Below are 15,595 nucleotides of genomic sequence, written 5' to 3' on the forward strand. Positions count from 1 at the left end.
CTAAGAAAACATGGCAGTCATAGCTCAAAGAGCACATAACCTGGCCAGTGCTTAACAAATCAATGGCCAATGCTGAGTAGTTTCTAAAGAAAAGAGTGTATTTGGCTCAAGGTTTTGCAGGATGTACAAGAAGTATGGCACCAGCATCTGCTCATGGTGAGGCCCTCAGGAAGCTTTTACTCACAGGGGAAGGCAAAGGGGGAGCAGGCATGTCACATAGCAAGAGACAGAGCAAGAGAGAGACAGAGGGAGGTGCCCAGACTCCATTAAACAATCCGATCTCACAGGTACTACTAGGGCAAGAATCACTTATTCCCCTGGGGAGGGCTTTACTTTATTCATGAGGGATCTGCCCCCATGACCCAAACACCCCACTAGTGCCCACCTCTAACAGTGGGGATCACATTTCAACATAAGATTTGAAGGGGACAAACATCCAAACTACATCACAGGTGTATTCATGAAGCAACAGAAACTATCATATATGGAACAGGAGGCTTGGGTCAAGAATAATAAGAAGGGGGAGGCATCTCCTTTAATGCAGAAGGTCAGCAAAGGCATACCCATGAAGTTGATACCCAAATTGAGCACCAGAGGATGAGGAGTGAGCCTTGAGAAGCACAGAAGTGATTCCATGGTCCAGAGAAAAGGGAGTTTTTATGGCATCTGAGCACAGCAATGATGTTTAAATAAAATATTGAAAACCACATATCAGGCCAGGCTCGGTGGCTCAGCCTGTAATCCCAGCGCTTTGGGAGGCCGAGGTGAGTGGATTGCCTGAGCCCGCAGGTTCGAGACCTGCCTGGGCAACTTGGAGAGACCTCATCTCTACAATAAATCAAAAAGTAGCCAGGCATCGTAGTGCATGCCTGTAGTTCCGGCTACTTGGAAGGCTGAGGTGGAAAGATCGCCAGAGCCCAGCAGGTCGAGGCTGCGGTGGCCGGGAGCGGCCACTGCACTCCAGTCTGGGCGACAGAGTGAGACTCCAACTTAAAAAAAAAGAAAACCATATAGCAAAAGCTCAAGGTTTCTAAAGTCTTTTGAACAGGTAAGATCTTCAAAGAGGACTTCCACACAGTGAACCTGATGAAAGCAAGACCTATGTCAGGCAGACCTCTGGCAGGTAATCAAGGCTGGGGTCAGTCTCCCCAAGACCATCAGCTTTGGGACGTGGGGTCAATGTTAATAAAACTGTCACTGCAGGCTCCTAATTGCAGGCAGTATGACTCACCCATTTTACCCAACGGGGCTCAAGAACTCAAGAGATAGCCAGGATCACGGGATTGCTGCTGTTTCTCAGTCTTGGGACGCATCACCAATTGGGCGTCCGTGAGCACTGCTAGCATCTCTGCCACAGTCATGCACAGCTTCTGTGAGCAGATGACACTGTTCTTTGGGGGCCATTCCTGAGAAGATGTGTGGGGGACCAGGACCTGCTTTGCAGAGTCAGCACAGAAGCAGGGATGGGGGATGAGATGGCAGAAGATCGACATCACATAGCATCAGCCTGCACGAGCGAAACCCTACAGTTTCAGATTATCATCAGCAATACCGACTTGAAAGCAGTTAGTGAATTCTGCTTGCGAGGCAGGCCCGTTGTCTGACTAAGTGAAAAAAAAAAAATGCAGAATGAAAAAAAGAACTGCACGCCTCAAAACAGGACCCAGAGTCACAAGTTCTGCTCACAGGGATTGTCCAGTTGCAGGCACAGCTGCAGGTATCCCTGAAGATGTGCACTGGGGCTACCTCCCAAGACTCTACTTAAGTTTACAAGTGAATACCAGGGGAGAAGCAATGAACTGTGAGTCACGCATCATCTACCTGTCAAACAATGACCAACGAATCAGCTACTGAATGGTAAAAACTCCTCAAAGACAGAGACTTCTGGCTGAGTGCAATGGGTCACACCTGTAATTCCAGCACTTTGGGAGGCTGAGGTGGGCTGATTGAGCCCAGGAGTTTTGAGACCAGCCTGAACAACACAGCCAGATCTCTTCTCTCCAAAAAATAAAAAAAAAAATAGCCAGGCACAGTGGCACATGCCTGTAGTCTCAGCTATTTGGGAGCCTGTGGCAGAAGGAGGAGGTTGAGGCTGGGATGAGCCATGATAGTGCCTGGGCAGCAGAGTGAGACCCTGACTCAAAAAAAAAAAAAAAAAGTATAGAGGCTTCCGCTGTATCACCTGGTAAGCCCAGCACAATACTGGCATTTATTATGTATAAGGATCTATGCTGATCTCCTTACCAGCGTCACCTCTCTAATTCTTCATAGCGAGCTAGCTTCTATTTTTATCCCCATTCCCCAGACAAGGAGGCCGTGGCTCAGAAAGGTTAAGTAATTTGCCCAGAGTTGCTCAGCCAATAAGTGGAACAGGTAGAATGTGAGTCTAAGCGGATCTAACTTCAAAGCAGATACTTTTAACCCCGCCACTATCCTGTATCCATAGTAGATATGCAGAAAAAGTTTGTGAATGCATCATTACCATATGTTTTGTGACCATCCATCACAGGCTGGAATAAGCAGAGAAATTGCCACATCTCACTGTATTCATTCAATGAGATATAATATTCGTAAGAATAGCATACAGGCCAATCTAGAACACAAAAGTTAGACAGAAGTGGCTCACTCCTACCCATCCACGCCAAGGTAAGCTCTCAGCAGAGATATGGGAGCAACAGATTACAGAAATGTAGGGAGGAGAGCTTTGACTCATCTTTGAATCTATATAAGAACAGAGGGACAATGCAAACTGTGAGCTTTATAGTTCTCATGATAAAGAAATTTATTTCTCAGATTTGCCATGGCACTTTCAGTATGAATGCTATGGTCCTAAAATACTTACTAAGATATATCTCTGCTAAGAATTGAATAAGAAAAATTCCAGCATGTAAAATTCAAACAAGACACAGTTAAGGATAGGAAGAAGGCATTCATGGAAACTAAATAAAAATTAAAAATGTAAGCAAAATCGACATCCTGATTTTGTATAAGTAACCACAACTGTTGCTCAATAAACATTCACCTTCTCAGTACTAGAACCCAGAATTTAACTGGGACACCAAATTATTCAAGTCCAAGGATGCATTTCCCAGATGCCCTTGTAGTTAGAGGTGGCTAATAGAATGTCAGTAGAAGTCATTGGGTAATGTTTCAGGGACAGTTCTTTAAAGAGGCCTGATGCAGCTGAGATGATTTTATTCTTTTTGTCTCTTGTGTTTCTGTCTCTTCCTTTCAGGATGTAGAGGCAATAGCTGGAGAGCCAGCAGCCATGATGTGACAAAGCAACAACTTGAACAGACAGAGCAGAAAGACAGAAGACTTGAATGACTGTCCCCAGATGTTTTTATGAAAAAGAATATATAATTTTTTATACTTACACAGCTGCAGCTGTTACTGCAAAACAATTCTTAACTGATATCAATGATACAAAAACATGTCTAAAGATTATACTACAGTTTTCTATGAGAAAAAAAAAACTAGAAAACTCATGAATTGGGATTCTGATTACTCCTCTATCCCCAAAGCTGTTTGTTTAAGTATGACTTTCCTTCTTAATTAGTACTGCTAGTCCAGGGAAGCATATTTGCTGAGCCTGTCTCTGTGTTTTGACATGCAAGACTTGTGAAATTCAAACATACTTGTAGACATCCAAAGCATTATTATTTATTAAGGCCTATATTAAAGGTGGAAGATCTTACAGAACTCTCAGATTCTGATGATTAAAGGAAATTTAATCGTTCTTCATTGGCATTTGATCTTTAGCCTGCCATAATCTACCCGTATATCCCTTCATCCATATTTGATACTAAAAAGACATTTCAACAGCTTGTCCATCAACTGTAAAACAGAAGGAACGCACAGACAAACCACATGACTCAGAAATCAGAGAGCTTTCCCCCACACTCATTTGGCTCATGAAAGCCCAATGTGATTAAAAAGGTGAAGGAGGCACCTTCCACTTGGTGAGCCAGAATGACTGTAGAGCCACCCATTACATTTGTAAGGAGTTTCGAAATTTTCAAAGTGCTTTCGCATATATTAGATCTTGTTTCATCCTCAAGACAACACTTTGCAAGGTAGTAAGGGCAGGCATTTTTTACTCCTATTTCTTTCATATAAACAGTTTGATCAAGGTCAGAGGGACTGGTACCCAGCGAGGTGTCAAGTTTACAGGTCAAATGTCCCCCTTTGATGCAGCAGATCAAGGCATAGCAAACTACAGCCTTTGGGCCAAATATGGCTTACTGCCCGTTTTTTATAAATGAGATTGAAACACAATCACACTCATTTGCTTGTGTATTACCTATGGCTACTTTTATGCTAATATAACAGAGTTGACAAGTTGCAAAAGAGACTGTAGGGCTCACAAGCATGACAATATTTACTATCAGGCCCTTTATAGACAAAGTCTGCCAACCTCTGCGTTAGGTCTCCTTCGCACAAATATGATCCAAGTTATGAACCCTGTTCTTGAAGCTACTGTGGAGGGTAGCAACGTCCATATCCCTGCCAGATTTGAAATTTGTTCCTGACATGAGCTAGCCCATTCTCTTCCACGGGATGACTATAGTCACTACTGTGTCACCTGCAAAGGCAGATAGTAATTTTTAGGTGATATACAGTATCAGAAGTGTTTGCCACTTACCCTGAATTGTTAACGTGTCTCACAGCCATAAAAAGCCTGGGGTCACTGAGAGGAGGCATGCATAATGCCACAGGACTGCAACACACAGAGGGACACTGAAAACAAAAATAAAAGACTAAGGTTAAGTGAAGGGGCAAAATGTGATGTTTCAAAAGCAACAAACACGCAAGTTTACAGACTTCACTTCCCTACATATACTATAATCATCTATTTTGTCCTTTCCCTTCTAGAAACAGCATTCACTCTAGTTTATAATCCAAATTACAGAATTATAGGAGGAGAATGCAAATGTTATATAGCTTAGTAAAACTGCCACTCTTGAAGGCACTGACATTCACTCAGAAAGTTTGGTTCCTTTAACTTCCATAATTTCTTAACATAAGTTCTCGTAATTACAATACTAACACATCCTGAGAAATAAGGGCAAGAAGACCCATGCGTTCAAATGACAATTTTGCTACAAGTGTTGGCATTTTAGCCTCTCTCAATGCATCTGGTGGAAGCGACAAGAGGAAAGAAATCCAGACTCGGACACAAGCATCCCCTAAAAAACAGACAAGCTCTCTCCTGCCAGCCAAACACAAAATCTTACTTGCCACAGTAAGCAACTCTTTCTTTTCAGTTGCATTTCAAATTCAGAAGAAGGCTGTGAGACAACCTTCTCATGGAAATAGTCAGTGTGTGCATGTGCTGAGGCTGCAAGCTTTTGTAGCTTAGTTGGGTTATTAGTAGAATATTTACCAAATCCAATTCCAAGTAAGTTGAAGCTGCTGACGGATAAGTCAACTCATCCTCAAGCACTTTCAGAAAGTTGTTGTGAATAGCTGTCAGTAGCAAGGTTTCACGTGCCAGGTCTTTTTTGCATAGATCCTTGAGATAATAATCCTATCTATATGGCCCCTGAGAGTACAAAAAGAACTCTGTCTCTGTCTCTTTCCACCACCCCTATGGAAAAATGGAAATACAGGATGAGTAAAAAATATGAGCCTCTGGGGTATGTTTGTGTGTGATGTTCTCTTTTAACAGTAAACCTAGGCAATAGTCTGTGAATGTACATGTTTTTAACCTACTCAGATGGAGAAGTTGAAACTAAAAAGGAGATGCATGAAGTTTTATGATTTGAATAGTCATGTATCTCCGGAAACCATGTGGGTTGTGTGTCTACCAGAACTCAGAAGAGAGTTAAGAAATGGTGCTCCTAGTGGGTGTCTCTTCTAGATATGAGAAAATTCAGGGCAGATTTGTCCATGCTATGATTTCTAGGTATCAGTTGTCTGTGTGCATAAACTGTTTGCCAAATACATCGTGGCTTCTGGATCCTCATTCTTATAGGAGTTTTAGGTGCTGTGTTGGCATTAATCCTCTGAAACAAGGCAGCTTAAGAGTATGATAAGAATGCACCAAAAATATTTTTTAAGATAATTTCAGTTGGCAAAGGCTGTAGTCGTTCAAACTTAATTGGTGAACTCATTAATGAGCAACTGCCACCGCAAGAAAGAGGACCATTGTCATCGACTTATCAAAGCAATGAGATAACGAAGTTAATTATGTTGCTTTCAATGGATTTACATTTGCTGCCTTTTAGATCCTACATTTCCAAACATTTGTTCTGACACCCCATGTGTTTGCTCCTCTTAACAAAAAACTATCAGCTGTGGACTCCTCAAGGAAAAGTCGGCACATCGCAGCCCTCACACCAGGGCAAAGCAACTGGAAAACTTTTCTGCCCTTTATTATCTACTTGTAAAATGTTATAAGCCCGTAAACTAGTTAATTTATGAGCCATGTTAATAATTTGCTCACACTCGATCGCAGGTTTTGCAAACACAGTTTCCAGGGATGTGGGAGAGTAATTTGTAGGTCCGGCTTCTCTCCTAAGGGGACATAACTAATTTGACACAGTAACATGACATTGATGGTGGGGCACACTAATGACCATCCTCCAAGACGGGGCTGTCACCCTGTCGTTCCAGTGAGAAGCGGGCCTGCTTTCACGGCTGCTCGGGACTTGATGCTCAACTAATTATTCAGACGGCGACATTAATGAGAGCCCTCATGTTTATTTTCAACATACTAACCAGCGCTTAGCTTCCATTTGTCTGATATGGTCACTGATTAAAATGTGCTTCATGAATAGTAAACTCGAACTCTAATATAACAAAGAAGCACCAGAGAAAAATAAGGAACAGCTGACTGGAAAACCAACCTGGTCAACTCAGCTAGTTTTCTGTCTCATATATCATCAAAGACAAAGTGACAGGTAGTAAGAAATGCCATGAGTACCAAGAAAAGTAAGAGAAATATTTTTAATTACACATGTCCATAGACAAACCTGACTTTTGACTAAGAACACCAGATCACAATATGGTCGAGAGCAATTTCTATCTCAAACTTCACTAACTTTATGATACTGAATGATTTCTAAAGTTAGCTTTTCCATGGAGTGACTAGAAGGTTTGCTTTCATATGCTTTTTTCAACCTTACAAAAGTTTGATCTTTGATTAAACTGTCTAAAGATCTTCATGAACATCAATAAACGCAGGTACTTTTTCCAAATATACTGTAAAACCGTACTGCTGAGGGGTTTTTAAAAAAATGTTTTTAAATATCCTCTTATACATCTTGTTTCTAGTCTACTCAACCTTGTAATCAAGTTCTTTGTACTTTAAATTAAATTTCTATTTTGGTATGATAGATTTTGTCCTTCATTTTATGGTGATTATAATCCTAAAATATTCATATACCCATAATTTAAAATGAATAACTTGTTTTAAAAAAGGTGAGTTTAGATCTATTAAAGGTATGAAAAAATTGAAAATACTTCTGGTATGATTCAATGAAAAATGTGCAATTTGAATTAAGAAACAGGTAGCATTTTCACAAATGTTCTATCTGCCCTCATGGAAAAAGAATTCTGTTCAATTCTGCATACGAATTCTGATTTTACAAAACAGCAAAATAAATGCGTCCATGTAGATCACTTTGGGAATGAAAATGTCACTGCATGCAACATTTCTTAAGTACTGTATGCATTTCTAAACTTACTCCCTCTGAGATAGATCTGTAATTTTAGAACAACAAAATGCCTAAATGGCACATAACATGTGGGAAGCAGATTCAGATCACAGGCTAATTTTTAAAATATATTTAAACAAGTATCCAGATAAATTGTTTCAAACCAGCATGACTGTCTCTAAACAACACCCTTTTCATGGGTGACTGTTGCTGATAGGTTGTCCGATGAACAGCACCTCTGGGCAGTTTATGTATGGTATTTATCCTCCATAAAGATCCAAGAAAATATGGTCAGTCTGTGGCAGAGACTGGTTAAATGCTCCTCTAATCCATTTCTTCTTCCTGGACACACAGCTGGAATGCATCTCCCAGCATCCATTGTAGTTAAGTGGGACCTTGTGACTGAGTTCTAGCCAAAGAGACGGAAATGGGTATGTGGTACTTTCATTTTGATCCTGAAGCCATCCCTAATGCCTGCTCTCTTCCAGTAGAAAACTCCTAGTTCCTGGAGATAGTGGAGTCTCTGGATGGAGCCTGGGTCCCTGGAAGACCACATGGAGCAGAGGCACCACCACCCCTGTCCCCATCAACCAGCACTAGACTGTGAGGTGGCTCAGAAATAAATCTGCAGTGAGTTAAGCCCCTGGGAATTCTGGATTGTTGGTTGCAGTTGCTAGTATCTCTTATCCAAATACATGGACTTTCCTAATTTCTCCCTGGCTTTTACTTGAGTCTCCAGGTAACTCTCAGTAAGCAGAAGTACTGTAAATTTGGAAAATTTTCTGAAAATATTTCATAGTTGTGATTATTTGCTCCTCTAACTAAGCTAAGGATAGAAAAGGGAACCAACAGTGAATATATTCACAAAATGTGTCAGGTATTTCTTTTCTTTCTTAATCTTCACATATCCCATTGAAGAAGTTTGATTCCCATTTCATAGATGAGAATACTGAGTCTTTAAGAAGTGAATAAAAGCAAATGCCACAGGCTAATCCAGTTAACATTTTTCTAGTTGAACGCTGTTTTTTAGTTGAACTGACTGTTAATATCCAAACCATATAGAAAATATATATTTCTAAAGAAAATATTTTTGCCTATTGCTTATAAAAGAAAAAAATTATATGACATTCCTCAAACTGAATGCATTTTTAACAAAATGTGTGAGGGTTGAGTGTCACATAGCAATACAACTGGTAGAACATCAGAAACTTCCGTAGAGGTTTTGAAAAACCAGCAACAAAAGAGATGTGTCTCAGATGTTCTCGGTGATAAAACAAAACAAAAAGCCACATTTTAAATGAAACAAATGTACATGGAGTTCATATTAACTGTTGAGTAATAAATGTTTTAAATATTCTGGCATCGTTAATGTGATAGTGTGTGTGTGTGTGTGTGTGTGTGTATGTATGACATGTTACTATATTTTAGCCATATTTTAGAACAGGGCTGGCAAACTCTTTCGGTAAAGGAAACTATAGTGAATATTTTAGGCTTTGCAGTCATAAGATCTATTGTAACTGCTCAACTCTGAGATTGTAAGCAACCACATACAACCTTACAAAAACAGGTGGGTATGCTTGTGTTCCAATACAACTTTATTTACAAAAACAGGCAGGGGACTATGTTGAGCCCAAAGGCCATCATTTGCCAATTTTTGCTTTAGAATATTGATGGGATATTTTGCATATTGACATATAACACATTAAAAATTTTCTTTGTAAACTAATTGGTTGTAGGCTCAAATTAGCATTTTTACTTCCAGGAATGGATTAATGATGGTAAGGAAGGGAAAGCCTTATTTGCCAAAGGTGTTAAAAAAATGTTAGTCATCAGGTCAGATTCTATTGGAGCTGTCATCCCACTGACTGGCTCTTTCCCTTAAGTCAGGTCACCTCTCCAAGGGCTCATGCACCCACACAGAGAGCTTACTGGGATCCTGTGCCATTCTGAACAAAAATCCAAGGAATATTTGTAACAAACAGAAAAGGTTGAAGCTTCTTCTCATCGGTACAGCCAAGCTCCCGTGTTAAGGTAATGTAGTGACCTTATGTTAAAGATGTCTTAAAAATAAAACAAAATCAATAATATGTAGATTTTAAATGTCACTGGAAGAAAAAGTCCTAGGAAACCAGGATGAGATCCACTAAAAATCTCAAAATCAGGCATGAAATTTCCCTACACTAGAACCAAACAGATTTCTTGGATTTCGAGGATGTTCTTTGTTAACCAATTTCAGGGTGAGAGCTATGTGTTCAGTGATAGAAACAATGTGTCAAATGTATTATTCCCCCATTGTCCCCTCAAGAATGTAAAGGTATTATAATGACAATTTGGTTCACTTTTTTTTGGGGGGGGATGGCAAAGCACAGAGACATACACATATAGAGAGATATTTAAAAATCTATCTCCCATTAATATTTTATTATAACAGTTATGCATACAAGATGATGAGCCATCAAATGGATAAATTTTATAAATCTGTTTTATCTTAAATGTCAATCAAAATAGAACAAAAGGAAGTAAATGAAGTAAATGATAGTCCAATATGACAAAGGAATATTTTGTAGGTTTAGTCATTAAAAATGATACTGGAATGGGAAAATGTGTGTAAATGCTTGTTATAATGTGACAAGAAATAAGCAAGATAGTAAAATTTTATCTACAGTAATTCTCAGCTGCAAAGTAATATGCACCAATGGCCGGGCTCGGTGGCTCAGCCTATAATCCCAGTGCTTTGGGAGGCCAAGATGAGTGGATTGCCTGAGCCCGCGGGTTCAAGACCCACCCGGGCAACTTGGTGAGACCTCATCTCTACAATAGATCAAAAATTAGCTGGGCGTGGTAGCACATGCCTGTAGTTCCAGCTACTTGGAAGGCTGAGGCAGAAGGATCACCGGAGCCCAGCAGGTCGAGGCTGCAGTGGCTGAGAGCGTGCCACTACACTCCAGTCTGGGCGATGGAGTGAGACTTCAACTCAAAAAAAAAAAAAAAGCACCACTGAAGAACAGAAAAAATAAAATTAAATTAACAGTGTTTGCTCTAGATGGGTGTGATTAGATAAAATTTTCCTTTGGAATTTTTTGTATTTTCCAGGTTGTCCAAAACAAAATAACCTCTACAGTATCAGTTATACAATTTGAAAAAGTGGTCTCAAATGCAAAAAGAAAAAATTTGTTGCACGCTTCTACTCACTTATTAATGGCTTTTGACTGTCTTTCTTCCAGACTACAAGTATCTTGAGAGCAGAGATTCCTGTTATCTCTCATGCCCCAAACATCGTGTTTATGGCATCTTACACGTTCTATTAGCATTCCTTAAAGCAACTGAATAGACCACCTTACTTTTTAAAAGTCCTCTTAATGAGATTCCATAAATAAATTAAATTTTTATACTTCAAGCCTTTAAAAGAAATTAAATATTTTGTTTAAAGAGGTTGATTACTTGCGGATTATAGCTGTAAATAAATTGCTTGATGCAAAATTATCCTTTCTCCTCTTCCCTTTTTCTACAATGGCACACAATAATTTGTCTTTTAAGAACTTCAAACAATTCTGAGTCATTTGCTCATTAAAAACAAAATACATCTTGATCACGAAGCTTGGCATTTCATAAATATTTACCCCAAATGCACTGACTGCTTTGAAGCTGGGATGGTAAGCTCCTGATTGACAAGCAACTTCTGTGCAGAAGGAGGGAGGAGACCTCTCATGTCAGCTGGGGGAAGAGTGCCACGCTGGCTTTGCACCTCCTTGCTCTGTCAGAGGCTCTTTCCCCACAGCCAAAAAACACACAATAAACTTGATCATCATCACTGATCATTCTCTCTCTCTCTCTCTCTCTCTCTCCCTCTCCCCCTGCATTCATTCCCTGCTTGCATCCTCTCAATGGATCCCCAGTACTCTCAAGACAGAGACCTAAACCTTTCCCATGGCTTACAAGGTCCTGCATGATCTGACGACCACCGACCTCTCTGGTCCCCAGTTTATCTACACATCTCCACTGGCCCTGCCATACTTCTCACTGAGCCTTTGGGCTAGGTTAGAAGGACGGCAAGGAAGAAGACAAGACTAGATGAAGATTTCAGCTTCTGTGCTGAGAACCACCATGGACAACAAGACAGTAGGGAAAACAACTTATGTTCTTTTTCAAAAAAAAATAGTGCATGATAAATAAATGTTATGTTTTCCTCCATTTAATGTATCAAGAACAAATTTGGTATTTTTCTAGATGAAAATAAAGTAAGATTAGTAAGCAAACAAAAAATTCAAATTGTAAAAGTAACTTCGGTTTTTTCCTTAAGACATAGTAATTTGCCCATGGTACTCCTGCAAGCCCACATGCGGGAAAGGACTAGTTAGTCTTCAGCAATACCACTGGATACTTTTTCCCAGAGTTGTCAACTCCAGAGGAAAAAAATAGGGCCAACAACAGAACACAACCAGATCTTGCCATAGGAGTACCAATCTGTGTGGAGTCAGAGTAACTCACCACTCGGGGTCAAATATTTCACTGGATGGTGGAAGGAAGCTACAGCTGGGTCATCAACAGATTGTCTGACTGAATCCCACAGAGGAAGATGGGCTCTTAGCTGGGATTTAAATGAAACACATCCTCTTCATGACACGCAAAAATCAAGACCCATTGCAGCCTAACACTCTTCTTGGTTTCCAGGAGAACAAAAGTATTTATTGATGAGCAGGCTACAAAAACAGGAGGTGCTGTGCTTCATTTTGATCAAACTTCAGTAGCTTAAACCAAAGTAATATATACTTTGGAACTATCACATGATAACGAATTCCATTTCTTGTTTCTTCCTGGGCACTCAGGGAGAATATGTTTCCAATTCCAATACTAATTCTGCTGGCATTTATATGTTGGAACCCTGTGATTGATCTCTGGTTAATAGGACATGAACAGAAGTCAAGTGTGCCACATCTGAGCCTGATGGCAGGTCAACTAAGCTCCTTGGTCCTCTTCCCCAGCGACTGCAGAGACCCCATGGCAAGTACAAGATGGAAGAGGTTCAACAGACACGCACTGACTTGAGGGGAGTACAGCATATACCTTTATCATATTAAGCTACCAAAATGTGTGGGTTGTTAGTCACAGAAGCTGGCACAACACGTTCTGACTAAGATAGTATATACCTCATCAAAGCCCTCATTAGGATCTACCTTAAATATTTACTTCTAGCTTTATTTCTACTTCTCACATCTTGACACCATGAAACCACGTCTTTTTAAAAATTAACTTTATTTATTTATTTACTTGCTTACTTATTTACTTATTTATTTCTTTATAGGCAGGGTCTCATTCTGGCACCAGGCTGGAATGTAGTAGTATGATCATAGCTCACTACAGCCTTGAACTACTAGGCTCAAACGAACCGTCTGCCTCAGTTTCACAAGTACCCGGGACTACATGCCTCGCTAATTTTGTTTATTCTTTTTTTGTAGAGATGGTGTCTCTCTATCTTGCCCAGGTTGGTCTTGAGCCTCTAGCCTCAAGTGATTCCCTTGCCTTGGCCTCTCAAAGTGCTGGGATTACAGGTGTGAGTCACTGCGCCCAGCCCTGTCTTAATAATCTGTGTATGCTCCTTTTAGAAAAGACCTGCCTGGAAGGCTGAGGCAAGAGGATTGCCCAAGTCCATAGGTTCGAGACCAGCCTGGGCAACATGGTGAGACTTTGTCTCTAAAATAAATCAAAAAATTAGCCAGGCATGGTAGCGTGCACCTGTAGTTGTGGTTACTTGGAAGACTGAGGTGGAAGGATCACCTGAGCCCAGCAGGTCAATGTTGTGGTGGCCAGGAGCATGCCACAACACTCCAGCCTGGGCGACAAAATGAGATTCCAATTCAAACAAAAAAAAGAAAAGACAAGACAAGACCCATCACTATGTCTTCCTCAAACTGATCAGTGCTCCAGATGATTCAGAAGAAAAGCATCCAATGGACAGTTACTTTCTCAGTACTGACCACATGCCAGACACCATGTTTGAAAGAGAATATAGCTGGTACTTGAGACAAATAAAGTCTCTGTTCTCAGGAAGCCCACAGTCTACAGACAATACCAACAAATGCACATGGGAACAACTAGCACAGATTTAACCTAAGCAGAAGTCAGAAAAGGCTTTGTGCAAGCAATAACATTAAAGGTAAGTGAGTATCAGCCAGGCAGATAAGGCTGGATGGAGGGTGAGGGGGATGATCCGAGGATTCTCCACGGCTGGCCAAAGCAGATATGAGCCCAAACATCAGGCATGAAGATGAAGACACTCAATCTTTTACCTTCTACAATGACTTTAAAAATACAGAGTGTCAGGACTTCCAAACAAAAAACAAGGCCAAATAAATTACATAATACAGAAATGAAAAAATGCTACCACACTCTGCGAAGTGTCTCAGTGGTGTAGCTTTAGACAAAAACACTTGTTATTCTACCACTGACAGGGAGAAAGGAGTGAGTTATTCACACTAAAATTGCTTTTCTAAGTTATCTGAGAAAACAGTAGCAAGAGAAATGAGGTAGCCCGAGTTCACAGCACTAGTCCTTCTTAAATATCCACCCACTACCTCCTTTATAAATATCATAATTATCCCCCAAAAAACAAAGTTGGTTTGTTTTTTATTCTTTCACTCCATAAACCCATACAGAAAGAGCACTAGATTAGGGTCGACAGACCCAGGTTCTGGTTGGCACTAGATCACCACTTAGCCCTTTCCTTTATCTCAGTCTTTTCTTTTTACTTGAGTCAGGGTGTCTGTTGCACAGGCTGGAGTGCAGTGGCACAATCACGGCTCACCAAAGACTTGACCTCTAGGGCTCAGGCAATTCTTCCACCTCAGTCTCTCAAGTAACTGAGACTACAAGTGTATGCCACCATGTCCAGCTAATTGTTTTCATTTCTGTAAAGACAAGGTCTCACTATGTTGCCTAGGCAGGTCTCGAACTCCTGGTCTCAAGCAATCCTCCTGCCTTGGTCTCCCAAAGTGTTGGAATTATAGGCGTGAGCCACCACGCCCAGACATATCTCAGTCTTAAGTCCGATGAGACTAGTGAGTTTGTAGAAATCATAATTCTTTTCTGCCACTAATATCCTATAATGGACTTCTCAAACATGAATATCCTATAACAGGCTTCTCAAATGCATACTCATCAGAATCACCAGGAGGGCTTGTTAAAACTAGATTGCTGGGCCCCAACTCCAGAGTTGCTAATTCACTAAGGCTTCAGTGAGGCCAGAAAACTTTTAACACATTATCAGGTGATCCTGCTGCTGCTGGTGGTTCAGCCTGCACACTCTGAAGCATGATGCTTCCTTCTAACCCCTTATCAGTGTGCAGTTACATCCCACCCCCAGCCAGAAGAGGGTGTTCACCTTTAATCAGCACCAGCTGAATCAGTCTCAGCCATGGCATTTTCCAGGGTTCCTTACCCAACCTCAGGGAACCAGAATCTCATCCTCCCTCCCAAGGAAGCCTACTCTCAGGAAAACACCAGAAACTGCAATTCATTCTCCAGCAGCAGTTCTGAGGTTTATTCTGACACCTGAATCAGAACTCACTGCCTCCTATTGCTTTGCATCAGTCTTTGCCATGGTCCACAGCGTCCTGCTGGCAGTTCCGACTTGTCCTGCCACCATCCTCACTCTCCCATCCCCTTCCCAGTAACCACCTAGAGCCATGCTGGTCTTTCTGCTCCCATACCACACTCGGCTTATTCCTAACTCTGAAGCTTGGCCTTCTTCATTCCCTCTGCCTGAAAGATTCTCCCTTGGCTCTTTGTACATGGGAATCATTCTTAATCTTTAGATATTAAATCAAAAGTTTTCTTTTCCAAAAGGCCTTCCTTTATGGGTCTAAGTGGGCTTCCCAAAGTATATTCTTTCCACTGTCTATATCCTTCATGAATTTTCATTATATGTAGATATCTTG

At 40.7% G+C, this 15,595-nt stretch overlaps 1 protein-coding gene across 2 annotated transcripts in view; it reads right to left on the minus strand.

The window, feature by feature from the left end:
* Positions 1–15,595, minus strand: part of FOXP1 (forkhead box P1) — a 614,874-nt gene that overhangs the window by 393,189 nt on the left and 206,090 nt on the right. For both annotated transcript variants that reach the window (XM_021714901.1, XM_008062851.1), the window contains one exon: positions 4,646–4,740. The gene's annotated coding sequence lies outside the window, so the exon portion shown is untranslated. The remainder of the gene's footprint in view (positions 1–4,645; positions 4,741–15,595) is intronic.

This window comes from Carlito syrichta, unplaced genomic scaffold, assembly GCF_000164805.1.
Source record: "Carlito syrichta isolate Samal-C Ts95f unplaced genomic scaffold, Tarsius_syrichta-2.0.1 Scaffold305868, whole genome shotgun sequence".
Taxonomy (NCBI): domain Eukaryota; kingdom Metazoa; phylum Chordata; class Mammalia; order Primates; family Tarsiidae; genus Carlito; species Carlito syrichta.